Source organism: Passer domesticus, chromosome 3, assembly GCF_036417665.1.
Source record: "Passer domesticus isolate bPasDom1 chromosome 3, bPasDom1.hap1, whole genome shotgun sequence".
In the NCBI taxonomy this organism is placed as follows: domain Eukaryota; kingdom Metazoa; phylum Chordata; class Aves; order Passeriformes; family Passeridae; genus Passer; species Passer domesticus.
The window spans coordinates 120,764,513-120,791,633 of NC_087476.1; the positions used below are offsets into that span (position 1 = coordinate 120,764,513).

A 27,121-nucleotide genomic window follows, 5' to 3' on the forward strand; every position below is an offset into this window, starting at 1 on the left:
GGTGCCAAGGCTGCTTTTCCCTTCTCTACCTACCCACAGCACCTAAAGCACCAATCTTCTCCCGCCCCGTCCTTTATTCATCTCTACACCGCAACATCTTGGATGACACAGCAAGATGTGTCCTGCAGCATCCTGGTCAAGCTGTAGGTCACCCAGAATCATGAGCACATCACCTTTGGGTGATGGCATTGTCAGCTGAGCCCTCAGCACAATATCAGTTCTGAGGTACAGCCAGTTCAGTGGGGGTGGCAAAAATAGTTGCCCCCTTCTTTCTGGTCCAAGAGAGATGTAGGAAACCCCAAGAGCAGGCTCCAGAGCTGTTGGAAGGCAAGAGGGAGTCTAAGCAAAGCCACAACAGGGATTTCTTATTTATAGCATCATGGTGTTCACCTATGACATCCCTGGCTCTGTCCCATTAAAGACACCCTGGTATCTTTATGAGCTGGGGCCACAGTGAGTGCTCCATTCGTGTCTCTGCAAATATTCCCTCACCCAACCTTATCCTGGCCCGGGAACAACTCAGAAGCACACCAGGACTCAAGGCAATTACCAAATTGGCTCCTCTGCATTTATCTCTGTGGGTGGGTAGAGGAAAGCCCTCACAATTAATCTCAGATGCTGCCTGATTAGACACAACTCAGGGGTTATGATCCTCTCGGAGCCAAGGGGCCTGCCTGAAGTCTGGAGCTGCACTGAGCGGGCTGAGGCAGTTCCTGCCCTCACCTCGGGTGTGGGGGGTCACACACAAGTGCAGGTCTGCAGTCACTGGGTGGGAAACTGAGGAAATATAGGGAACAAAACAGCGAGAGCATGGCCAGGGAGCAGATTATGGTGTCCTTCAGCCTGCATTCTTTGGGCTTCCCACTTTTGGCTTCTCTCAGCTCCCATTACTGGCCTCCAAATCTCTTACCCTCCTCTTTCTTGGCCTCCCACTCTCAGACTCCACTCTCTTGAGAGATGCCATATGCCAGTGCCTTATTTTTCCATGGAAAAAGATAACACGGTGCAAACTCCAGATTTCGTAATGTGCGGTGGCAGTGCCAATCTTGCAACTGTCAGGTTGGAATCCCTTATTAGAAGGAACATATTATGGCAGGGATTTGAGGCAAAACACCAGGGAAAGAGGTTGGAAAACTCAGGGAAAAAAAAAATTCCTTGATAAAACAATTAAAATTTGCCATGCAGAGGAATTCGTCGTGTCCAGAACAGAATTCCTGGAAAGCAGCACTGTGAGAAGCTTCATGCAAAGTACTGCAAGAAAACAGCCCCCAGCCAGGAGGAGTGGATCTGGGAGTCTGCAGAAAATGGTGCATTAAAGTGTCCACTGTAGAAAATGACACAGGAGAGGGGATGTGGAGTGTGGGGGAAGCAAAATGCTGGCACCAGCCGTGCTGGCTCTGAGCCCTCCTGGCACCACTGCTGGTGCCTCTGGGTATGGGTGGACCCATCCCTGAGAAGAAAAGGAGAGTTTGTGGCTATGAGTCCAGCAGTGGGGCACAAGTCAGTGCGGGGCCAACCCCAGTGGTATTATAGAAAAAAAAAAATATCCCAGGTACAACAAGGAAGTGGAAAAGTTAAAGATGGAAGCCCCCAGCAGAGCAGGGCTGAAGGAGCTGATGCAGGCCTCATCCTGTCACGCAGGTGTTCACACAGATGGGAAATAAGAGAACATTTTCCATTACCTAACAGAGAGGTGCACCTGGAGGCTGGGCTAATGCCCCGTGTGCTGGTCATGTCCAGAGGGTCCCTTTCCATCATGATTCACTTTGGGGACTCTCTTGCAGTGCCATCAGGATTGTGTCACAGGAAAATGCAATTTCTTGTAGAGACACAGGGTCTGCACAGACACTGGCTGAACCTGAAGACAGGAGGGATAAAATACAGAATCAGAGCTTCAAAAAACTTTGGGAAGAGTGTGGTGCTGCTGTGCAAAAGCCAAATGAAACATGAATAAAAGTTAAGAGAAAGATGTGCTAAAAGGCCTGATGGTTCGGTGACACCAGATTTCAGAAGAAACAGGAGTAACTTACACAGATGCCAGGAAGCACTGATGTCTACAGACTTCCCCAAAGAGAGAACTAAGCCACACTCTTGAAACTACATTGTCTAAAGATAGACCTGGGCTTTAGGTGACAGATATGGGAACCCTCACCCTGCAACCAAAGCAGGCAAGCTTGGTCATAATGCCCTGGAAGGGCCATGGGGTAGCACCCTGCTGAGCCCTGAACTCACACAGCCCTGCAGAGCCCTGGTAAATGCACTACAGGGGAGGACCCAGCCTTTCATCAGCTTCCAGCAGGAAAAGGGAGAAAGTCCTCTGAAGTGGGTGTTCTTCCTAGGAGCACGAGGCCAGAGGGGGAGCACGGTGGGGCAGCTGAGCGTGCGGACAAGACACAACCAGAACTCATTAACTCACCGCTGTGGTGCCGGGGTGCCTCCAGGGAGACCACACAGCAGCACAGAAAACCCCGGAGACTAATTGAACGTGGTTAATTATTAGGTGGTTTAAGATATATTTGAATTTCTTTATTGTGCTCATGTTGTTTGTTGTAGTTATTTTTGGCTAGGGAAATGATACCTTGCAGGAACTTTGGGAAGAGCCATTTGGAAGGGACTCGTGTCCCTCAGGGTTGGGGTGACACATGGCTAAGCCACCTCAGCCTCCTCCCAAGCCTCTCCAGTGCCTGCCAGCATCAGATGCCAACCTGTCCCAGCACGTGCTCTTGTAAAAGGACATGGCAAATCAAACACCTTCACTGATGGCAGGCAGATTTCTGCTGGAATCCAGAACATTTCAAAAATGATTTGTGAAAGCCAGCAGTGGGATCACAACCCTCCCAAACACCACGACATAACCATGGACTTGGGGGTCTAGGCTTTAGCTGGCCTAAGACTTTATGAGATGGAGATCTGCACGGAAAGTTCACCTTGGTAAACGTGGATGGATTTACATCCCTGCATCAAAGCCTGGTTAACGCTGTGGGTTTCTGTGCATGAGCTGAAGAGCAAGGCCAACTTAGCACAGCGGCATAACCAGTGCAACCACATCAAAGGCAGTGGGGAGACACTCTTTCCCAGTGGAGGGTGCACTCATGTGACTGCTCCGTGCCGGAGATCATGAGATTATATGAGCACTGAAATTTAAAGCGAAATTGGGTGTGAATTAAGCCAGCTGAGGTGAAGGGAAATGTGAGCAAGAATCTCTGGGAGGCCAACACGCAGAAGAGTTTTGTTCCAAACTTTGTGTCGAGTCTGTGAGCCATTTCTGCTGAGTGTTCAACCCATGTTTCAGCTCGCCTGGCTCGAGCTCTGAACACTGAGACCCAAGGATCTGCTCTGCAGAGAGTTAATTCCTGGCAGCCACATTCAAGCCTCCAGACACAAGGGGTGTTACCCCCAGGGACAAATTTGGCCACAGGCATCTGTATTCAGTCCTGGATGAGCAGGAATGGCTTCCTGGACTTGCAGAGCTGATTTGTGCCAGCTCTGAATTTGGCCCTGTGTCTTTCTCTTTGTTCCATGTACAGTTAAATAGACAAGATGAAAAAAACCATGACTAATTAGACTGTTAAATTAAACTGCTTTAAATTTATTTTATGTGATGCATAAAGTTCATAAAAAGAGGTATCCAGAGTAGTATCAGTGACCTTTCTCTAGGAGCTGCAGTCCACCCGGATGCTTTTTTGAACCAATTGGCTGAAAACTCCTGGATTTCTTAACACCTTTTATTCCCTCTCTGCCACTTTCAAACCTGAAGGATTTATTTTTATCAGTCCCTCACCCACATAATGACTTTAAAATTCCTTAGGTTCATACCTTAAAATATAGCTGGGAATTAGAAGTAATGCCAATTAACAAGTCAAGGCTCAAAGGCACTGATGGAGTTAGCTTGCACTTCTCCCTGGAAAACTGTCATAAGTATATATAAGGATCTGCACACCTCAGGATTTCTGTTCAGAGCACTCTGTTGGAAAGCACCTTTTCCATGGAATTTGCAGCCCTACCACTAGTCTGCCCTGAGCCAAAAGGAGCAGTGGTAAACAAGCACTGCCCCACAAGTGCCTCCCCAGGCATTTGCCTCCCTCCAGGCTCTGGACTCACAGCAGATCCCTGTTTGGACAGGCTTGGCTGGCACGTCTGTTCTTGGACCCGCAGGTCTGTCCTCACCACACCAAAAAGGCAGTTTATATGCTCCAGGTGTCAGTTGGTTCCTGGATCTGAAAACCTGGAATTTCGAGACGGACAAAACCCCCTGATTTGATACGCAGACGTTCCTCCCACTCCCATTTACCAGGCACAAAGATAAAAGGCAATTTGGTTAGACCTCGTGAGCCTCTGCTCCAGGACTTGGCACATGAAGGAGGCCAGAGTTTAGTTCCCAGGTCTGTCGGTGGCTTCAGGCAAGTTATTTTACTTTTCCCCGATTCAGTTTCCTCCTCAGTGGCAAAGTGGTGCCTGCAATATCAAATAATACGTTTTCCCTCTGGCCTCTGCACATGCTTCATTTTTCTGGAAAAGCTGCTTTTGCCCTCCAGGGTCCCTCATAGGGTGGGGGTGGCTGCAGAGACACATCCAGATGCTGGGGGAGAGGGGCTCGCTTGGGAAATTCGGGAAGGGAACAAGTTTTTTCTTTTGTTACCAAGAGCTCCTTGCATCCTCTTACTGCTGTGAAAATAACCATTCCTATTTCACGTTTCATTGGGAGTCATACTGGTCATTCGCCTCCTAATTCTGGGTTCAATCTTTCATCCTGTGTGTTATCACCACTGTGAGAGCCCAGAGGCCAACCCAACCCAGGTCAAATTCTGCCTGCATTCTTCTGGCAGCAAAGTTTAGTCCCCTCTGCAAGAAAAAGGCCACGAGACCTCCTTGTACCCTCCAAGCTCACAGGACAGCACCGGCACTGGGACGAGGCACTCCGTCTTTCCACGCTTGAGGAAGACAAGTGGGGAGGGCAGATGGCTTTTGGGAAGCCTGGAGCTGTGCACTGAGGCTGTGGCATCCCCTGCTCCTGCTGATGCTGCACTTGTGCTGCTCTGTTTGGGGAGGATGTGTTCTCAGCTAAGGTGTGAATATCGCTCCCCTCGCAGCTAATCCTGACACGCCAGTGGCCCACGAGCACGATGTATTGCTAAGCAACACTTGGCAAAATCCATGCCAGGTTGTGTCGGCCCCTTTTGATGTTTCACAGAAGCATTGTCATTTCCATCTCTGGCATTGTTTCCAGCATTTTGGGTGTCAGTGTTCCTGAAAACCATCACAGAAAGGATGTTTATTGAACTGTCAGAGGGTGAATGATTGACACTAGGCACAAGTACTTTTCATGTTCAGGTTTTGGCATGCCACAATTGGATTATTTCCTGATAAATGCCATCCAATTCTACCAGATGGACCACTGAGAGATATGCCAACCTGTGTGAGAAATGGAGTAGATGCTCAGTGCCACTTATTGGTAGATGTGTGCTTCTCCAGTCTATCCTTTTGTGTAGCTGCAGGGTATTTCACTGAAGCAGTGACTTTTGTGATGCTCACAATTAGAAGAGCAAGGCAATTTTCATTGTGAAGAAGGGTAGGTTTCAATGCCCAAATCGGATTTCATTCACCTCAGTGTGGAAGAGCAATAGCTGTTCCTCTCCTCTTGGATTTAATGTGTTCTCTGTGGCTTGAGCATTAAAGAGCCATGAATTTTGAAAGTCAGGTATTTCTCATATATAAATAATTACAATAAACCTATCCTCTGCCTTCTTCGTCGTCTTTTCCTAATGGCTCATTTACAGATCCAAATGCAATAGAAGGATTGTGAAACATCTAAGGCAGAATGTGTTATATGTACCACCCAAAGTTTATTAAACAGCTGAATTCCTTTCACTGACACACAGCTGGAGAGGAATCTGTGGCCTCAGGATGGCAGAGGGACAAGTGGCAGCACGAGGGGACAGGCATGGATGTCAGTCACAGAGAAGGTTAGGGGCTGTCAAATTGCCCCTGGAGCCATGTGGGGAAGTGGGATTAAGCAGGAAGGGCTTTTTCATGAACACTGGTGCCTGCACTGAGCAGAGGGGAGAAGATGGGAACCATCCCACACACCCTCACACAGGCACTGGGTGAGGAATTGTCACAGGGAACGGGAGCTTTGCTTCCTGGGTTTCAAGAGGGAGGCGAGTTGTCTTTTTCTGTTTGTTAGAGGTGATGCAGGAGGAAATCCCTAATTCTGCAGGATGGAAAGTTGCATGTCTGTGAAAACACAATTTTTCTGTCTGGACTGACCCACTAGAGAGACAAAAGAATCATGAAGTTATCTATTCGTGTAGTCCTCAGCACTTTAATATATACATAAAAAGCAGGGCCTTTGTACTACACCTAATGAGCAGAAGTGAATAATGTGGTATAATTAGCTTCCCTTTCTCAGCCTGCTCTCTCCGATATCTCAACACACTTCTGACAACAGCATGGTACAAGTGGTGACTGGTGCCTACATCTCAGATTTACCATCACTTCATTGTTCTCTGCTAACACATTTTTCATCTCTGCCATCATGAGGGCCTCTCTCTGCCGCTCTCATTTCTGTGTTTCAGCCGTTGGCTCAGTCCCTGCCAGCCAAAATGAGACACAGCTCAGGCAGAGGCTTCGGGGAGCAGCGGCTGTTATTGCACCGTCCCCTCTCCAGAGACCTGCGGTCAAACCCTTGGGTGCACACGTGCACACAGCACCCCTCAGAAACGTGTCTGACTGGCAGCCCTGCCCCACCAGCACCTAAAAATAACAAGTAGAAAAACGTACAGTGCCCCCTTTTTTTTTTTTTTTTTTTTTAATGGCCTCGATTAACTAAGACCTTGCAGTTGTGATGGTTTGTGTATATCAGCCGATTTCTGTGTCTCACCAGGGCTCGGGAACCTCAGAGCTGTGAATTTCCAAAGTTCACAAAGCACTGAGAAAAAGAAATTTATACAAAATAACATAGCTCTGTGCAACCTCCTACTATTCCAGGGGAAAATGCAGAATAATAGCCTTTTTTGTTTTGCTGTCCTTACAAAAGGGAGCTTAGAGGCAAACGGATGATGCAGGACTTGCAAAAACCGGAGAGTTCAAAAAATCCTGCTCCCAAAACAACCCCCTGTAAAGTGACATTACTGGGGTTACTTCCAGAAAAGTAGCTACAATTTTGATTGCAGATTTGTGAGTAAGCTTACAAATCAATTCAAAACCAAGCCTGTTTAAAAACCTGTTATGCAGAGATGCAGTAAAATGAAACGCACGCAGGTAATACCGCTGGTCTTGAGAACTTCAAAATTTCCTCAAAGTAATAACTTTAATTCAGTTCTTTCTGGCATAAACTTTTTCATCCCATTATGTCAAAAACTGTATTATCCATCCATTTGTCTGTCAGAACGATTCCCCCTGGGCCCATATACCACTGGTTCTTCTATTCTAAACCTCCCCATTACATCCTGCTATCAAGAGTCACAATTTTCAGTGAAAGTCTCTTGTGACTTTTGACAATGTTTTACAGTGAACTAGACCAGGAAGCTCAGAGTTAAAGGAAATCTTCCATTCTGGCAATGAATATGTAATAGGCATTACACTGTGCAGTATACCAAAAATGTAAGGTTCATTAAGTCTTTCAAAGGCAAGAACTTCCATGTAGCTTTGAATGAACCTGTCTCTGCAATGGCATTAGCAAATGATATTTTGGGGCAGGAGATATTAATACTACACATTAAGGAACAAATTTGTTTAAATGCTATATAGCTCTGCGTGGATGCAGATGATCCAGGAATAAATAAAAAGTGAATAGTCGTCCAACTTTATATGTAAATTGTCTTTGGCTTATATACATAAGAATGCTCTTTGCTACTAAATTCCTTCATATTAACAAGCAGGAGTGTAACTAATATATAAAATAAAGTCATTCTCTTTAATGAGAATGCTAAATATTTTAAAGAAATGCACAGCTATGAAATATTGTCAAGGGCATTTTTATACTTAAGTTTAAGAACACTTATGACTTAACTGTTGAATAATTTAACACATTCAGCCTTGAAGTACTATTTATGTATGTTTTTTAATGTTCATACTTATGTAGGCTTTTCTTTGCTCAGGATTTAGGACCTTTGATTTCTGTTTATAAAATTTACATCTTTAATCTCCCAGCTCTGTGCATTTCCCCATTTGACTCCTGCAACAATATAGGCAAAAAATGCTGAGAGGAAAAAAGGAGCTAAAAGCCTCGTGCAGCTTGGAACAGGGACTGTGTGGATTTTAGCAAACATAAGGACAGATTTTAAGGAAATGAGCTCCAAGTAGAAAAACCTCGATAAACATGAGCCACCTGTACATCTCAAACGGAGGATTTGCAAATGGGTTTATGAGAGGCAAAGACAGCCCCAGGAAGGGCCCCAGCCCGTCGTGGGAACCCCGAGTCGTCCCGCACAGCTCCTTTCGGGGAGCCCCGTGCGCGGCCACGCGTTTGCTGGGAGACAGGGGGGAATTCCCCATGCGGCACACGCGTGGGTGGTGGGACACAGCTGAGGCTGGGGGAAATGCCACCCCAGCATTCCTGACCCCTCAGGGGTCCCTGGGGTCGCTGAGCACAGACCCACCACCACGCCTGCTGGGGCAGGGGCAGTGATCCTGAGAACTCGGCTTAAAGGCTGACCGACCTCCACACCCAAAATGTTCAGGGTCAGTCAACAGAGCACCACAGGCAAAAGTTTTGCTGAGTGATGGAACAGAAGGTGAATTCTCCCCGCGATCGTGATATTGCATGAAATTTGCTCTGGGATAAATAAAAACATCGACCGAAACTGTTTACAGCGTGTCTTGTCACCTTTCATTATGGTCCTTCGCAACGCGCTGATGTTTCGTGACACAGCAGATGCAACTTGACATGTCACACACTGAGCAGCGACTTTCAGGAATTTCTAAGACATGTTTCTTTCCAAAAGCAGCATCTCGACCAGACAGTTGGTCCACGAGTGCATTTAAGACTGAGGCTGGAAAGAGCCGGGCTGAGATGAGACGAGCGTCGCTCGTAGAATATTTGGTCTGACTTTTCCTCTGTATTTTATGTGCTACAAGCCATAGGCAGGGAGATGGACAGATCATCCAGCACGATGGATGAGCTGCTGCCAAGCTGATGTTACTGTATAACTATGGGCCCCTCAGTACCCATTCTGCCTCTGATAGTCATCACTTGCCAGTGTCCAAATGGATTATATATATCTGGCATGTTTATGGTATAAAGGAAGATGAATCTGAATATCTGTGAACCTTGGGCTTCCAGGATGATGCATTAGGAAGGGAAAGCAAGTTTTTCAAGGGCAAAAAAAAAGTTAGTAGGGTTTTATCAAAGGGAATTAACCTAACACCTCCTTGCATCAGGCTGCATGACCACACATTGAGAGATCACTTACCTGGGGAGGCAGAAGGAGAGCATTAGGATTAAGAGCAAGGACTGCCACATATTTTAGCTCAGGGATGTCTTTCTAACTGGAAATTCTATGTGGTGGTCACTGACACACCGAGCTGAGTAATTTCTTTAGTGCTGATGTCTATTCAGACAAGCAAATCAGCAGAAAGAGTCACAAGGACCTGGCTCTGTGAGGTTCATCAAGTCGGGTCATGGCTGAGCAGGAGACCCTGCAGGGAGCAGAACTGGGGTCCCTGGTGTGCCCTGCAAGAGACACCCTGCTGGATCCAGCCACCAAGCAAAAGCCAGGATGCATCAGCCTTCCCTGGTGAGTGCTCTGGGAAGTGGCTGCTTTCTAGGTCATGGGCACTATCTTCTCAGGAGAGGCAAAACAGACGAGCATGGAAGACTACAAGAACTGTGAGGTACAGAACGATGTAGGATTGAGATAAGAAAACTGCTCCCTTGCTGCAGTGGACCGGATCCTCTGGCAGTGGTGATGGGCTCTGAGCACAGAGCCCATTTGCACTGACTCAGCATCACTGAAATGTAAGTATCACCCCCTCTGGTGTCTTTAGCTCCACGGTGCTGTCAGCACGGGCTTTTCAGCCCAGGGAGGAGATACCTAATTTGCTCACAATAACCGCTTGCACTCACTCTGCCTCTGCTTTCCAACAGACCTGAACTAGGAGGCAATTTGGTTCCACAAAAGCAGCCTTAAATGAAAATATGTAAATAAAGAGAGAACTGGAGAGTGAAAACACTCGTCGTATTCCCGAAACGAGGCGACTCGAGGTATGTCCTTGGGATACCAGCAAAGGGACCCAGAAACCTCAACAGGAAGTCAAAGTTTACAACAGGAATTCGAGACAAAATGAATGTTGCAGCTGTAATACACAAACTCACAACCTTGCCAGGCCTTACTCTCTTAATAAACACTGAAACCTCTGTATCTCATAGCTTCAAGGACCTCTTTTCCAAGAGTGCCTCCTGTAAAGCTTTATTTCCTTTTGAAGTCTGCTTTCTGCTTTACTCTGTTTTTTTGCTAGGAATATATTTAGGTAGGAGCTGGCCTTTGCAGGCAGCTGTGGCTATCAGTCAATCTATCAGCAAACCGCTCATGAAGTTCACTAGACAAAGGGTTAGTGCAGCTAGTACCACAATAATGTAGAAACAGAAATATTACAAAGTAAAGGCTTATAAAATAATAAAAATTCTACTTAGTTCAGATACCTCCCAGTGCCTTTGGCAAAATACCTTAAGCATTCCACATAAGGCGGGCATTGTCTTTATAAGATGGCACCTCATAAAATGGTATTAAATATCACCAACGGGGCTTCATATTTCATCCAGCAGGGTTTAGGCCAGACATGTTCTATATCACACATTATTAGAATGACATCTGCTTTGCAAGTTGTGTACCCAGGAGCATACCTTGATAACTCATTTCAGCACTCATTCTCGAGGCTTCTGTGGCTTCGTAATACCTAATATGTTTAACTCATTTTGAACAGAAGTCTAAAGCCTGTCGTGGCCCTCTGGCCAAAACTGTAGCTGTCAGGCAACGGAGCCAGCTATCAAACATTACTCATTTATCATTAGTGGTGATGCAGCTGTACAGAGAAATGTACCCACTGAAGTGAAGGGCTGTCAATTGTTCCCTGTATAATACTCCTCTCCTCAACAGGGCATTTCTGCATGGAGGTACAGCTAGAGCACTCTGCTGCTTCCCCATAGCACGGAATTTATGGTAGCAAGGGAACAGGGAATGTATTTTCATTTAAATGGGTCTGCCACGAGATGAATAAAGCAATCATCAATGGGATCTAGAAGCAGAGAGGGGTGGGGCCCTGTTTATAAACATCACACATAGGTGTGCATCCATACCAGTGCCTGTGCCTGTGTGCCCATACACACACGGGGTGTTTGGAAATAAACTCTCTGGATCTGTATTGGCATTTAAAAACTGGCACATGATCAGTACCAAAGGCTCTGCTTCCTCTTTGCTTGCCATTTCCATAAGAAGGCTGGAATGTGCAATTTAGGCTTCAAATTTCCATGTCTATTCTGCTTGCAAAACTCAAACACACGCTACCTTGAACTTCGCTATCCTCAACTCTGCTCCCTAGGGAGGAAAACAGCCAGATTAAATCTATATGAGAGATCTCCTGACTGCAGACACTACTGCCTTTATTCACAAAGGCAAAGCACAGCAATGGTCTGGGAAAGCACCACAGTTAAGATACTATCTCCAGGCTTCTTTGAACCGCTGCTGCATGCAAATATTTGTACACATGCATTATGAAGAGAGTGTGGCACAAGTCCCTGAATTTTGATTTGTCTCTGTACAAGCGAGATACAGAGGAGTGAGATGGGCTCTGGTGGTGAAGAGCAGAGATCTGGCTCCCACATCTGCCTTTCCTCTATCTCAGTGTGAATTCTCTTCTGGAGCCCACTGAGGCCAAAGGGAATTTGCTCATTGCTTTCAAGGCAGTCACAGGATAGCAAAAATGTCAAAAATGGATACTTGAAATCAGGAATCCAAATCCACCCCTAGCAAGCAACTAGAATACAACTGTTGCTCACATATTAAGTTCTCACCTTGGTCCATCTGTGCCCAAGTTTCTGGAAAATGGAGATGGTCTGTGCCTACAAAATGGTTTCAGCTCTTTAAGTGAGCAGCAAGCACAGCCCTGATGTGACTTTGAGCAGATGTTACACAAACCCTCAAATTTCTACCTGCATCTCCAGCCATCCCAGATTCACCCCAAACAAGTTTGCTGAAAAATAAACTTTCTTCAAAGAACTTCAAGAAAGCCTTTTGTCAAACATGGTCCAAGAGAGATTGTAGCAAAACCATGGTCAAAAGGACTTTTGTCCCGGCTTTTGGCCTTGTACAAAGTATCCATGAATTCTGCAATGGATACGTCTGCCACCTTGCCAACAGAACAGCAATTAAACAACTTTATATGTATTAATACATATTTCTGGTACGTTTCCACTGTGGCTATAGAAATCCAGTGGCCAAAACACAGCAGTGCTCCAGTTCTGTCCCAGGTTTAAACACAGTGGCTCACACCAACACAATTCTCATCCATAACAAGACAAGTAACAGGGAAAGGGAGGAAAAATGCATCCCTGAAAGTCACAAATATGGAATTTCTTCTGGGGAAAAGCTCCTCTCCACCAGAATGAGCCACACAAGTAAACTTGGAGGTGCCTGGGGCAGCTACCTCTTGAAGGATGTCACTGAGGAGGGGAGTGGAAGCCCACAGCTGGGACCTTCTTTTTCCTCCTCTCCCCCACTTCTGAACACCACTTATATCCAGTGGTGTAAGGACTAAACTCCCTCCATCCCTCCTGCTCTGGCCACCGAGCCAGGAGGCTTTGCATTGCTTCAGAAGCACAAGGGCATTTTGGGCCCAGCTGGAAACGAACACGGCAGAGAGGAGCACAATGAATGACAGAGCTTTCCTGGCAGATGCAGGCTATAAAAAGAGATCGCGATGTGGTGAAACAAGTCTAACCAAAGGGGTTTGCCAGAAACACGGTGAAACAGGCTTCCAGTGTGGAAATGACACTGTCAGCTTCAGAAGGAGAAAACCAAACAGCCTGAAGCTCAGCGAGCACGCAGCAACTTGGGGATACTGATGAAAGTGGAAATCACTTCACTTTTCTTTGATTTCCCTCCTCTGCAGCCCGTGGTCTCTCAGGGAAAGGACCCAGCCCCTCGCTGGCAGGGTGCAGAGTGAAGAGAGGCCGGTGGCACCTGCTCCTGGCAGGCTGGGCTGTGGTTCACCATGTTCCACACAGCAGGACCACGGCTGCCAGGCTCCCTCTTTGACCTGATCTGATCTTATCCGCACTTCCAGGTGCCTCTGGAGCCCAAGGCTCTCTTATTACCATGGGTCTGCCCACAACAAACGTGGATGCATTTGCGTTCATTCCTTATTTTCCTTACTTAATGTTGGAATGGGCAGAGGAGCACTGCAAAGAGGGTGGTGAATGGTGGTTTCATTAACCACATTTTATTTCTAAACCAGCAAAACTCAGCCTTTGAAGGGGGCCCCTCCTTTCTTTTTTTCTTTTTCTTTTTTTTTTTTTTTTTTTTTGCCAAACCCTGGACAGAAGCCATCTTTCCGAGTCAGAAGGGATGTACATGACTGTGTAAAATCCCAGGAGCCTCTCCTCAAAACAGCCACAGGGGTTTGCAAACAAGTCACAGAAACACCCTCTTCACCCATTCCCCCAGGGCTAAGCAAGCTCCCTCTGAAACACTCCCAGCTGCTTTCTGCTCACAGAGCAGCAAGGCCTGAGCACAGGCTTTAAAATTGTGTTGCAACTAGACCATGCAGGGAAATTCTTGACTTTTTAAACATCCTTTTTTGTAATATTACATGTTAGCAGAAACAATGGGTTTGGTTATGGCTGTGAAGTTAAGCAGGGGCTGGAGAGGAGCAAGTTGTCAGCTTTCCTCATAAGAAACAGCCACAGCTGAGCTCTGTGTTAGATATGCCTGGACAGGGCTTAATTCTGACTGCTTTGGGTGACTGAAATGAACTCGATCTTATCATGGCACCATGACTTTTGGGGCTTACTTTATCTTCTGCAGGAGACTCACCCTTCCTGTTGCTGCTCAATCTCCTCATAACACATTTACACCCCAGTTCCCTAAGAGAGGTGTCTTCCTCTCGTCAGCCTGAGCTCCTATCACCTGCTCCCATTCCTACACCACCACCACTTTGCTCCATGAGGTTTCCCCAAAACCCCTGCAGCACTGCTTTGTGCAGGGATGCTGGGAAGCCAGCAGCAATGATGGGGTGGTAGCTAGCAGCCTGGGGGGCTGAGGGAAGTGGCTGGGCAGGGGGCAGCAGCAGGGCTGGGGAGCACGCTGTGCCCTCACTGCCCCAGCTCTGCAGAAACCACCTCGTGCCCCGAGTTTCTGCGAGAGCCCCGCTGGCTGCTGTGAGGGGTCAGTGCTCGTCTCAGCCACGCCTCAGTGCACCACAGCTTCCCACAGCTCCTCCAGGCCTGGCTGGGCTGCAGCTGGTGAGTCATGCACAGGTTACTCATGGAGGGGATTTATTCTTGTCTGCAGAAAGTCCGGCGTGAGTAAACGCAATGTGACTGTGGCAGGGGCTTGTTTCGGGTCTGGCCGGTGCCAAAGCTGAGCTGTGCCTCATCCCCAGGTGTGTGGTGAGGCAGACAGGGCCACGCATCCCTTCTCATGCCTTTCTGCCCACGCCAAAGCTTTTGAGTCAATGCAGGCACTGCAGAATGGGACCAGCTCATCTCACAAGCTCCTGTTCAGGCTAAAAACACTTCTGCTAATGACTGACTTTCACCAGACCACGCTGCCGGGAAAGGCTCCAAGTCCTCGTGAATCTTCCAAGTCTCCCACTGAAGCTTACCTGACACTTGGATGAGATCTTGGCTTCACTCAGGCTGGTAGCAAAGCACTCATGCAAGCCTAGCGTTTTACTCCTTAGTGATCAAATTATGCAGGAATCTAATTTCCCTGTATGTCTTCCAGTCCCAGAGCACCAACTCCCTAAACCACTCCTGGAGACTTTTTAACTGTAAAAACTGCTTTTTTTCATTTCTCAGGAACAATAAGATACCCAGGAATAATGACACATTTCTGACCAGGAAGCTGTCTGGTCATGGTGCTGCCACAATATTAAGTTCCAGGTAATTTTTCTTGGATGAGTTTATGCAGTGAGTGTAAAATCCTACCTGCTGACTGCGAGAGGAGTCACGGGTCTCTGGGACACTCCTTCAGAACTTGGGCTTCTGAAACGAGAAAATGTTTTCATTCATATTTTAAAATTCCATTCATTAACAGGTGTATAAGGTTTGACTTCTTCAAAGTATGCTGCAGACACAGCCTAATAAATCTCCATGACACCTCACTGCATCTCCATTTTATAGATGTGGTGATTCGAATATATCCAAGTGAAATGACTTGCCCAAGGCTAATGAAGGAATCAATGTCAGAGACAGGATTAAAAGTAGAAAAATTCCTGGCCCCCAGTCTCATAACCTAACTGTGGTCTGCATTTCCCTCATATGAAAACAGAAAAGGGAAACACATCTATTTTGAATATTGTGAAAAGTAGTTCAGAGCAGATGGGCGGCCTGATGTTTTAAAATTGCTTTGCTTTGTCATAAAATATCAATAATACACAGGATGTGGTTCTTGTCCAAGAGGATACCAAGGTGTGAACAGCACAGAACGTGTCACTGGTAGCTTTCAGAGCAGCTGAGATGGCACTACAGAATAAAATAAGGACAGTCTTTGAGATGTCTCTCCTGCCCTGTTCCTTAAAACAGATTTCTCCCCGTGTGCTAGAGCCGGTAAAAGCAGCTTTGAAGCTGATGAATACCTGTTGGGTAATGAGTCTGTAGTGAGACACCTATTGTCACACCTCAGAGGCAGCACAGGAGGTCTGTAATGCCCATTGCTCAAAATTTTGGGTGGCTCTAACCCACCTCTTCCTTAGATGCTAACACAGAGTGAGGCAGCATCTTCTCTGTTGCCAGAACGTAACAGGAAGACAATGCACCTGTCTAGCTGTGTAGAAGAATAATTTAAAGGGGAAAAAAAAAAAGGAAGGTACACTTGGGTCATTAAATATTGATGAGTAAGATTCATTGACTGAGTGGGAGACAGTAGGATATGGCTTGAAATAAAACCCCATGAGGGCCACACCCCCTAGTATGCCCAGGGCCATCCCTTTAAAGGTAGGACAATTATAATTAATTGAGCAATCTGACAGAAAGCATACATCCATACACTGGAGCAGAAAGTGACACTGTGCACGGAGCCATCATGGACACTTGAAGGGTTAATACTGGTTCACTAGACCAAGGACAGTAAATTCTGCCTGTGGCTACCACCAGTCTATTGTATTATTATTGCAGGCTTTAGGAACAGCTTTTAATTTTAACCCTTTCCAGCCCTTTCTTCTATTTTCTCTTTATAAATAATTGTCATTGAATAAAATGTCATTAAATCTTCCTTGTCCTAACTTTCAATAATTTCTTTTCACTTTCATCATTTGGAACACTGTGCAAAAATAAAGAAAGAACCCAAAGAACATGGGCTTCCTTTTCCTGCAACTTTTAAGGTTGCCACAAAACTGGGGGCCTTTCATTTTGTTGCGATCAGTCCCCACTCTTTGCTGCAAGGATGAAGAATCCCATCCGCCACTTACTGGAAACTGTGATGTGAGTATCCAGAGCCGTGACAAACACACAGAGGGAATGCAGATAGCCCTGTACCCCCTCCAGCCTTGCTGACACCTGCGTTCATCCACCTGACTGTGATTTTAAGATGACGCGCTGGGAATTGCTCACGCCTGTAAGAGCTGACAAATCAAACGCTCAGAGCCGCTGGTTACCTGTAACGCAGAAATCCCACCCTGGATAACCATTCCAGCATTATGCTGAGCACATCCTCAGCCCTAGACAGGCTAAAGAGGAACAACCAGTGGAGAAGGGATGTGCAGGGGACAGCAGAGGACTGGCTCAGTGACCCAGGAGGTCCTTTCCAATCCTGCATTTCTATGTGCATCTGTTCATATTGAAGTTGATGGGAGACATTTCCACCGACTTCAAAGGGTTTTTATCTGGCCCCAGTTTCATTTATTTTCAATATATAGATGCAAGAGTAATGTCACGCATGATTTTCATGAGACATGCTAATATACAATCAGTTCTGGGAGCAGCAGAATAAACCCAGGTAGATAAATTGTTCATCCCAAAATGCTAAACATGCCAAGACCTGAAAAATGTATCTCCTCATATCTGACCTGCAGACAAGTCCAGCGGTGTCACAGCTGGATTTCCAGTCATCATTACCCATAATCAATCATGCCAAATAAACTGCCCCATTACCTGGTTGCACTTTTTGTGAAATACAAGGAATAAAGTGAACAAACATTTTTGATTGGGGGATCAGCTCACTACAGGGCTGGTCCATATTCCCAGCAGCAAGGAGGAGTGTCCCATCATGAAACCTGTAGCTTCCTGTGGAAGGGTATTTACTGTGAATGGGACATCACCTGCCAGAGAGACAAGCCACAAAATGCTCTGGAAAGGAAAGAGGTGCAGAAGCCTAATGTTGATGGAGAGAAAGAAAAAGGAGAAGACGGAGACGGAGACGGAGACGGAGACGGAGACGAGAAGAGAAGAGAAGAGAAGAGAAGAGAAGAGAAGAGAAGAGAAGAGAAGAGAAGAGAAGAGAAGAGAAGAGAAGAGAAGAGAAGAGAAGAGAAGAGAAGAGAAGAGAAGAGAAGAGAAGAGAAGAGAGAAAAAAGAAAAAGAGGAAGGAAGGAAGGAAGGAAGGAAGGAAGGAAGGAAGGAAGGAAGGAAGGAAGGAAGGAAGGAGGGAAGGAGGGAAGGAGGGAAGGAGGGAAGGAGGGAAGGAGGGAAGGAGGGAAGGAGGGAAGGAGGGAAGGAGGGAAGGAGGGAAGGAGGGAAGGAGGGAAGGAGGGAAGGAGGGAAGGAGGGAAGGAGGGAAGGAGGGAAGGAGGGAAGGAGGGAAGGAGGGAAGGAGGGAAGGAGGGAAGGAGGGAAGGAGGGAAGGAGGGAAGGAAGGAAGGAAGGAAGGAAGGAAGGAAGGAAGGAAGGAAGGAAGGAAGGAAGGAAGGAAGGAAGGAAGGAAGGAAGGAAGGAAGGAAGGAAGGAAGGAAGGAAGGAAGGAAGGAAGGAAGGAAGGAAGGAAGGAAGGACACAGTGGCTGTATGATTACACGGTGTTTTCTCTTCCTCTCTTTTTTCTCTGATCAGGCACTCAGCCTGCTCAGCAGAGTCACTCCAATATGTTATCTAATGGCTTCATTGTTACTTGTGAGATTCCCCATCTGTGGCCAGCCTGTGCCACTGCCTCGTTCCGCTGAGCAAGAGAACATTCGCTCGCTCGCTCTGATCTGGGGGGACAGGTCTTGCTCTGGAGCAACAGAAAATGAGCTGCTCCTTAGTCAGGTCTGAACCCCTGCACTTAAGTCAGCCTTTGATGAAAGTTTCCTCTGGATTTCAACACTGCTCCTTATAGCTGGACAATCTGCTGGATCTCTCTGGCTCTGTTTTTTTTTTTTTTTTTCTTTACTCTGGCATCATTCTGATCTATGTGGTGGTCTCATATTTTCCTCCAGAGCTTTCTGCATCAGCCTTGTTTTCAAAGCCATATAACACAAGCAATGATTTCTAACCTGCAGTTGCTTCAGAAGGATGGATGTTCAGACATAATCAGTCCATTTTGCTATTTTTTCACCTGTTATACAGTAGCTGCTCCTGCTGTTTGGATGCTTCTTTACTCACTTTCCTTTTCAATCTCTTTTGTCCTCATAATTTACTGTAAAACTCTAAGTGATTTATAAAACACAGAAAAGTGTATCACATCCAGTTTAGTTCTCCTCAAAGCAGTCATTTCCTCCTGCTGGGTGCCTCTAATGAGGATGTTCCATGGAAGGATTCAGCCATCCAGGGACACAGCTACTGGTGACTCCTCAGATGACCAGGACAGAAAAATGACAGCACACCATGAGAAAAGAGATGCTCAGGGTGCTGGGATAACCCTGATGTGCATTCAGAGGTCTGAGTGCTTTGGGGCTGTACCTGGACCTCAAAACTATATCGGGAATCACACCTAGGATCCACAAGTGGCACAGGTCTGAGGGAAGAGCAATTCCCAGGTATTGGGAGCTCCAGCTCATATTTTAAGTCCATCAGTCCATACAGACCTGCAGAATTGCTCTGGTTGACTTCACGATTATCTCTCTCATCAGTGGCCACGTATCACAAAGGAAAAGTTGTGGTTTGCTGTCACTTACAAGTGTCACCCCCTACAAAGGGGAAGAGGAGCACGAGAACAGCAAAGCTCAACTGATTTGTTCAGGCACCAGTATTCCAGCGTGGCAAGATATTTTACCTATGACTGTCACATCCAAATTTAGTAGATAGCATGCTTGCTTTTTATTTGATTTTTAGCAGGTCTCTCCACAATAAATATAAGAGCAGAATGCATAAACAAAGCACCTGGCACTTACAGTTTATCTTGGTGACGGAAAATTTGATTGATGATAAGTTCAGAAAGTGGCAAATATTCAACATAGGGCTAAACAACCTTTCATTGCTGATTTTAATTTTTTTTAGCTTGTTTCCTCCTAGCTTCCTTGTTCCAGTGTTCCATCAGCTGCTGGGTGGGTGAAAAAAAAAAGCCCACCCTATTTGCTCCTTATGGATTTTCACTGACCAAGTTGCGTATCACCAGGTTAAGAATTAAATTGAGAACTTTTGCATGTCACATTCCTTCTTCTTGTCTCTTTCCAGGACAGAGACCGTGAGACAGACCTTTCTGCTTGTAAAATGCTAATTTTTAACTTATCCTTGTTACTGGAATACCAAAAGGGTGGATGGGTGCAGGCAAACAAGCAGAATGAGGTAGCTTAGATGAGATGCCAGTCAGAGAAGCTCCATTCATAAAGAAAAAAAAGGAAAAATATTTTAAAGAGTGGGAAATTAAGGCACAGTCTTGTAGTGGTTTATGTCCAGGAGCTTCTAGGAGGAGCATGGACAAAGGGCAGGCACAAGCTGGACCCCACGGCTGCTAATCTTGCGCCTTAGCAACAAGACCACTCTCCCTCTGCGCGCAGGCTCGGAGGGAAGAGGGCCAACCTTCTAGGAGGGAAATCCTTGTTGGATTAAGCACTTTGCTTGCCTTCCTCCTCTCACCCCTTCCCTCCTCCAGAGCATGGAGGATGGGGAGGGGGCCAGGCAGTGAAGGGGTGCCTGCCCCCCCTCATTCTCCAGCCCAGCCCATGTCCAGCAGGGTCCTGGGGCTCCTCGGCAGCCCCCGGATGCCCGCGCCCCTCGGCCGGGGAGGAGGGATATGATTTGTAATTGCAATATTTTCATTACCGTCTCTTAGTTCTTTGCACACTAATGTCAAGAGCTTTGTCTTTGTAGTGTTATTGGCATTTTTCATCATATTCATGAAGTGTGGGTCAATTTTCTTCAAAAGGCTCACTTCGCCAACTTGCCACAAAGACAGACAGTAATAAATTCTACTAGTGCACAGCGAAGGCTTCGTAGCTGCAAGCAACAATAAAAAGCAATGAGCTGGGTGTCACTAAGTAACTCCAGTTTACACTGCATTTTCTTCTTTTATTGAAAACTCAGAATATGAATTTATTAATGAACACACAGGCCTACTTTGAAGGGGTGTGGGGGGGGCCCGAGTCAATTTATTTGGTATTCACACAGTGTGTGCCTACATTGTATTGTTTCATCATTTTATGGCCAGGCACAGCTTGTTAGGCTGTGGCCCTCCAGAAAAAAGCAGGCTCATATAGCAACACCTTGACGTAGATGTACAGCTGCTTTCACTGTGGCTGTCTCACCTTTAGCCCCGTCTGTCTACTGCCGGCTTTCATTTTCCGCATTCATACATCAATAAGCTTTGCATGCTGACACCTAATTTTGCAGGCTACTTTGGTTATGGAGGCCATGTTTTGCATATCACTACCCACCCCCTTCTGACATCTACTGCCTTTAAAGAGGGAGAGAATAGAGAGAGCACGAAAGAGGGATTCTTTTCTTCTCAGCCTAATCAGAGATTTCTTTATATTTGTCAAAAGCAGATCTGCCAAATCAACTTTAATTGATTCTTCCACAGTTCTCATGTATGATTTTTGAAGGACTGGGCTTGTGTTCCAAGACACAGTGTTGTGTTTCAAACAAATATGAGGTTTCTACAGTAAATCAAATTTGGATGCCAATTAGTTAGCATTTTCCATTCCAATTAAATTTGAGACCTTTCTGATTTTGAAAGACTTGTGTGTCTATGCCTGTGTGCATGTACTGATGTGTGTGTGCCTATCTCTATCTATTTTGGAGCAGCAGAAAGATATATACATATAAAATATTTAATGTGCTCTCGGTGGTCTAATAAGCAGGGAGGGGTTAGAGCCACCCATTTAAATACACAGTTTGGGGGATTTTTTTTTTTTACCCTGTTTATTTCACAAGGGCTTACCAGCCCATTCTAACCTGTTATGTGACACCACAAAGGTTTTTACTTTCTCAGTCAGGTGGCTAATGTCATTATATCGTTGACAACTCATAAAATGTTATAATCTAATAGGGCTTTCCCTCCCCACACACACATAGTGAAAGCTCATTGCAGCAAAGAAAGGATTAGGGGCAAAAAGCAAGATTAATGTTTAAAAGAATGGAAGCAGGCTGAGTCCAGATAGAATACTGTAGCTTAAAAACAAATGTAATTTGTATATTAAAATGTGTCTTGATCTTCCTAGATTTACTCTAAATAAACCCAGCATACAATACAAGGGATTTCCTACTGGATATTGAATATTTCAAGCAAAGTCTATATATTTGGGTTGAATCAATTTTTAAATGAATTCCTCCTTTTATGACTAAAAATCAGTTTTTAGGCAGACTCAGAATAGAGAGACTAAGACTGAATCCCACGCTACCAGGATGGGAAGGAAACAAAAGCTTGCTTAGATTAGCTGGAACTCTCATGTGCAATCACAGGCAACCATCAAACTATCCTGGACAATATTTGTGCTGTGGACAATGAATCTTCCCAGCACCCATGGGTCTGGCAGGCAGACAAGGGACAAACCTCTCACCAATAAGTTTTAGCCTCTTGGGTCCCCAGGAGGACCTCAGGCCAGCCATCCAGCCAGCCCAGCTCCAGCAGACACCAGGAGCAGGCAAATCCATTTCCATTCATTTCCAAGGACTCTAACCGCAGCAGTGAGGAATTCACCCTCAGCAAAATTCAGGTGGGAACAAGCACACACCTGCATTTCTTCGGGAAAGAGATTAATTAGTTTCTTCCTCTTATAAAACATAAATAAAGGAACAAAGACCTGAGCTTGAAAAGGTGAGAAAATCCAGGCGCACTTGGCCAGCAGGGAAAAGCAATAATCTTCAGGTAGTTTGGCGCTGGAACGGCGTGTTTTGTATTCTCTCCTACTACACACAACCACTGGCTACGCCACCAAAAGCAGTAAAATGAGGAATTATGATGGCTATTGAACACCATTCACATATTCACAGTGTCGCATCCGATGTCAATTAGCGAGCCTGTTTCCATAATTGTTGTACAAGGGGAAAATCTACGGTGTTAAACAGCTCTTGAGTTCACGTTTCTGGATGGGCTTTGTTTGGTGGAGTGTTTAGCACACATGAGGTAAAATCCATGGGAAATCTGCCTGGCACGAGACCTTTGACAAATCTGTGTTGGGAGAGTTTTTATATTCAGTCTAATATGTGTGTTTTAGGCTATGTTTTTCAAGCCAGCTTCTCTTCCTACCTGGGTAAAACCAGGTCTTTTGGGTGAGGAAGCTGCAGATTTGCTGAGATTTTTATTGGACAGAATGGGCAGGTTAGGGAGGAAAATTGCAGAGGACTATGCAAACATTTTGTAACTCTCAAACCAAAAATGTCTCAAGCCTTTTGTATAAAATCTCTTGGACTCTGACATTTAGTTGTCAGCTTGCATAAAAACAAAAGGATTCAATATTGAAATGGAACTAATGTCGAACGTCAAACTGGTCTTTCAAAGGTTTGGGGTTTTAAAACTCTTTTTTTAATAAAAAGTCTAACATTTAATGCTTTGTTCAGCTGATGATCAATTTTTCTTCTACATTTCAAGGTCTGCAATAACCCACCAAATCCTCTACTTATCTCCCATTGTGCTGACTTCTGTAAAAAATGTGGCCCTTCAAGCTACAAAATGATAGAGGAAAATCAGACAACACACAATAAAGTCTATAAAATCATGACCAGTATAGGGAAAGCAAACAGAAAAGAAGTAGTCATTATTTCTCACAGCACAAGAACCAGGGCACACCCAATTATGAGGCAGCAGGGTTAAAACAGCCCATAAGAAACATTTTACAAAGAATAACTAAATTATGCAACTTAGCGCACAGCAGGTAGAAGAGGCCAGGAATACAAATGGATTGTAAACACCATTAGACAAATTTATAGCAGAGCTCCACGGAGCACAATGATCCTGCATGGCCTGTGGATTGGGACCCTACCTGGATAGGGCTTGGGAAAGGAGAGGTCCCTGTCCAGGTACCTCCATCCTGACAAGAAGACGGTGACACTGGGGGTTGTAATGTCACCCTCACAGTGTGAATTGCTCATGGCATGCCCTTCCCTGCCTGGAGATGGTAAAGGAAATGGCCACAAGAAGGCTGCTGGTCCGAGTTTGGAACCTCCAAACCCCAAGGGAATCACTGCACTGCTGAGTGCATGCCAAGCCCTTGATCCAGACCACACGTGCAGCAAAAACAATGGCCCTGATGAGCAATTATGTGCCTTTGTCTGGAAAGCCTCCCACCAAGGTGCACCCTTGTGTCTGGTGTGCAACAGGGCTGTGGATTAAGCTCTTTGTGTGTTTGTCACTTTGGGGGTATTTAATTGCAGGGTAAGTCGAAAAAGGGAAAATTAAAAGAGGGCCACAGGCTGGTCTGACAGTGGTGTCAAGAAGTGCCCCGTTCAGCAATAGGAGCAGGCACAGGGAGTCAGGATGGGCACATAAATGTGGCTGACGTGAGCTGTCTTTAACAGCTGGCAAAGACCAGAGCAGAAGTTTTCAACCATTTCTTGATTTATGGACCCTTACACTTCCAACGGAGAGGTGATCACCTGTAACAGTGAATTAAAGCCTCCTGACAATAGGGTTTTTTCAACTGCCTTTCAGGCACCCTTTAGGGAGGTGGCTCAGCGACCCTCTGGGACATCCAGCCCCACTGGAAACCTACCAGCACAGGAATGAGCAAAGGGATAGGCAGTGTCCAAGCCTGGGGGTTAGATTTGCCATCCCATCTCCATTTCCTGTCTAACTGCGGAAAAAGAATAATTTTTTTTAAGTCTTCATTTTCCTTCATAGTTTTAAGGCTAAAAAGGACTGTTAGATCATTTACTCTGACCTTTTACATCTACAGGCCATCACACTTCCTCCAGTTTACGAGTACCTCCATAAAATAAGAGCCCATATTAATTTCAATCACCACTGAGGGAAATAAACCTGCTCCAGTCAGGAAAGGATCTCTCTGAGGTTCGCCACTGTTCACACTCTCACCATTCACATCCTTTCTAATTACTGTACTACTTTCCCTCTGTATATCCATGAATGCATTGTTAAAATACCGGGAACAGGAGTTTAAATTACACTGGCACCCCATTTTGGCCACGTTTTACATAGTAAAAAGGATTCCCAATGGAAAGACTTGCACAGCCTAAGCCAGACAAGGGAAATAAAAGCACCCACAAAAAAAATTTAAAAGGGAGAAATCCCTGTTCTCCCCAGGCCTCATAAGCCCAAGGAGATTAAACGACTGGTCAAAAGTCACCTCAAAGTTTGTGGCAGAGATGGAGCTGAAAACTACTTTCTCAAGTCAAATCCAGAGTTTTAATCACCAGAACACCCTTCCTCTCCCTTCATTGCTTTCATTTATCATTTCAGGCTAGGCAGACTACATCGAAATGATGGCTTTGTGAAGCATAGAAACACAGTTTTACGGGCAATAAACAATAAATATGAACCTGAGAGGCATCTCCAGGAAACCTCCATATACCAAAAAAGAGACCCTTTTTCCCTTTTTTTTTTTTTCCCCCTACAGAAGATGGCAAACCCCTTTCCCTTCCCAACCTGCCCGCACTTTTTGCGCGGCTGAGCGCGGTGCCAGGTCCCCTGCCCGGCGCGTTGGCTGCGGGATGGCAGCGAGCTGCCCTGCTCCCTGCCAAGATGACAAAGTCCTGGCTGGCTCAGCCGCCGCCTCTGCCAGCCTGCCAGGGGATCGGCTGTGCCGTTCCATTTAAGCGCTGCTCACTAATTATTAACTGCGGGCTCGGCATTCAGGGCGCAGACAATGGGATCAGCCAGGCACCGCTCCACGGGCGGGGGCGCACCGCACTCGGCACGGGCTCCTTTTTAATTATTGTGCACTGGAACCGGTCCTGGAGAGGAGAATTGAAAAGTATATAAAATTCTGATTAATAACCACAAGGGCTTTCTTTTTTTTTTTCTTTTTTTGGTTGGTGGTGCTCTGGGTTCCCTCCCACAGAAGCTCAAATGTTCTTCCTGTAACGCCACCAAAACCTGCACAAACTTTAAAAATCCCCAAGAGAATGTATTTTGGTTTACAGGACTACTCCACAATAACAATGAATTATGCAGAGTTGAGCCCAAAACCTATTTCTGGATCCAGAGAGAGACTTTGAGAGATGATGGATGATCCTGTTTTATGGCATCCCTGAGAAAGACATAAACCTCTCCCCAGGGTGGGAGGGCTCTGTTGTGGACTGCTATCCAGGCTTCAAAGTTTCAGGCCTCTGCTTGGTACTACACTTTGCTTTGTGTAAAGGCTGAACTCCTGTGGTATCTGTGTCACCTGCTCTCCCAAGGGATTTGTGCAAGGAAGGGTTGTCTTTATCTCCTCTGGCATTTGTGTCTCACTGGCTCTGTCGCTTTTGAACTCCCAAACTACACGCTGGACAAGGATTTCTGTGAAAATGGCTCCATGCTCATTCAGAAATTAAGTGCATCTTAGCAACACTTAAGGTGATTTTCCAAGATGTTTCCTTTTTTCTAACAGCATCTTGATAAATGTATTCCCATTTCAGAGAGACATTGTGACGATTTTGTTCAAAATAGTAAGAGGAGGGGAAAAAAATTAATCAGGGTCATCTGAAAATAATGTTTCATCCTGGAAAAGCTTTTTTCAATGTAACAGAATCCTTCGTTAGCCTCTCTGAGGACACACCTCAGACAGGAGCTGGAGCCTCTCTTCCCACAGTTTTCCCAGCAGTGGAACACATGATTTGCATTAGGGACAGGGACAGCATCCTGTGGCCTCCCCAGGGGTTCAGTGTTGAGGAAGCAGCATCCCCACCATGGGCTGACCAGCACCCGGGAGGCAACAGCTCCTCTGTAACACACAGCATGTGAGCAGGGGCTATCATGAGCAGGGATAAGGAAAAACATGTGCTGGAGCAGGTGCCAGGGCAAGGATTAGAGAAAATGTGCTGCTGTATCTCACAGAGCAAGAGCACGTCAGGGTCTGAAAGCGAGCGCAGCCCTTTGGTGTGGGAGCCTCGAGCTGCACCTGCAATGAAGCCTTTCCTGCAAATGGAGACATCAGAAGGAGATGACATTCCCCAGGGGATGGCAAAATGTTATGTGAATCACACCCGACTCCACTCAGAAACATCTCTCTTAGGTCTGAGTGGAATTCTATAGCAAAGGCATATATTTTTACATTAGGATCTCTTTTTCTTTCCCTTTCAATACCTTGGAAGTGCTTTTTCACTAAGCAGTTATTAAAAAGTAAGAAGATGTAGTCTTGTACCTGAGTAATATTTCTTCCCCAATATTTCTCAATTTAACCAGATGACAATCCCTCCTCTTCTTCCTCATCAAGCCTTCCAGTTTTGAGCCTTGACACATTCTGACCGAGTTTCCAGTGCTTCTGACACTCCACTTTGCTCCCACATGGACCAGCGTGCAGCAGAGACCCCCAGTTCACACAGGCCCCCTGCTCACCTCTCTGCCAAGGCTGTGCTGGGAGGAGGAAAGAGCCCCCTAAAATGACAGTAGGAATTGTCGATTCCTTTTCAGGCTCCACCAGGCTCTTACAGCCACAATTCCTCACATCCATCTGTG

At 45.9% G+C, this 27,121-nt stretch overlaps 2 long non-coding RNA genes across 3 annotated transcripts; one reads left to right on the forward strand and one right to left on the reverse strand.

Annotated features, from left to right (window-relative positions):
* On the forward strand, nucleotides 1–2,086 carry LOC135297747 (uncharacterized). Of its 2 annotated transcripts, XR_010359671.1 has the most exons (3): nucleotides 1–542; nucleotides 1,186–1,307; nucleotides 1,827–2,086. It is a non-coding gene; the product is annotated as an uncharacterized LOC135297747 (long non-coding RNA). The 2 variants fall into 2 exon arrangements; XR_010359672.1 differs by lacking the exon at nucleotides 1,827–2,086 and having other exon boundaries at nucleotides 1–581; nucleotides 1,186–1,337.
* LOC135297750 (uncharacterized) lies at nucleotides 1,730–27,121 on the reverse strand. The gene is made up of 3 exons (XR_010359675.1): nucleotides 27,002–27,121; nucleotides 15,146–15,202; nucleotides 1,730–1,858 (listed from the first exon to the last, which is right to left on the reverse strand). It is a non-coding gene; the product is annotated as an uncharacterized LOC135297750 (long non-coding RNA).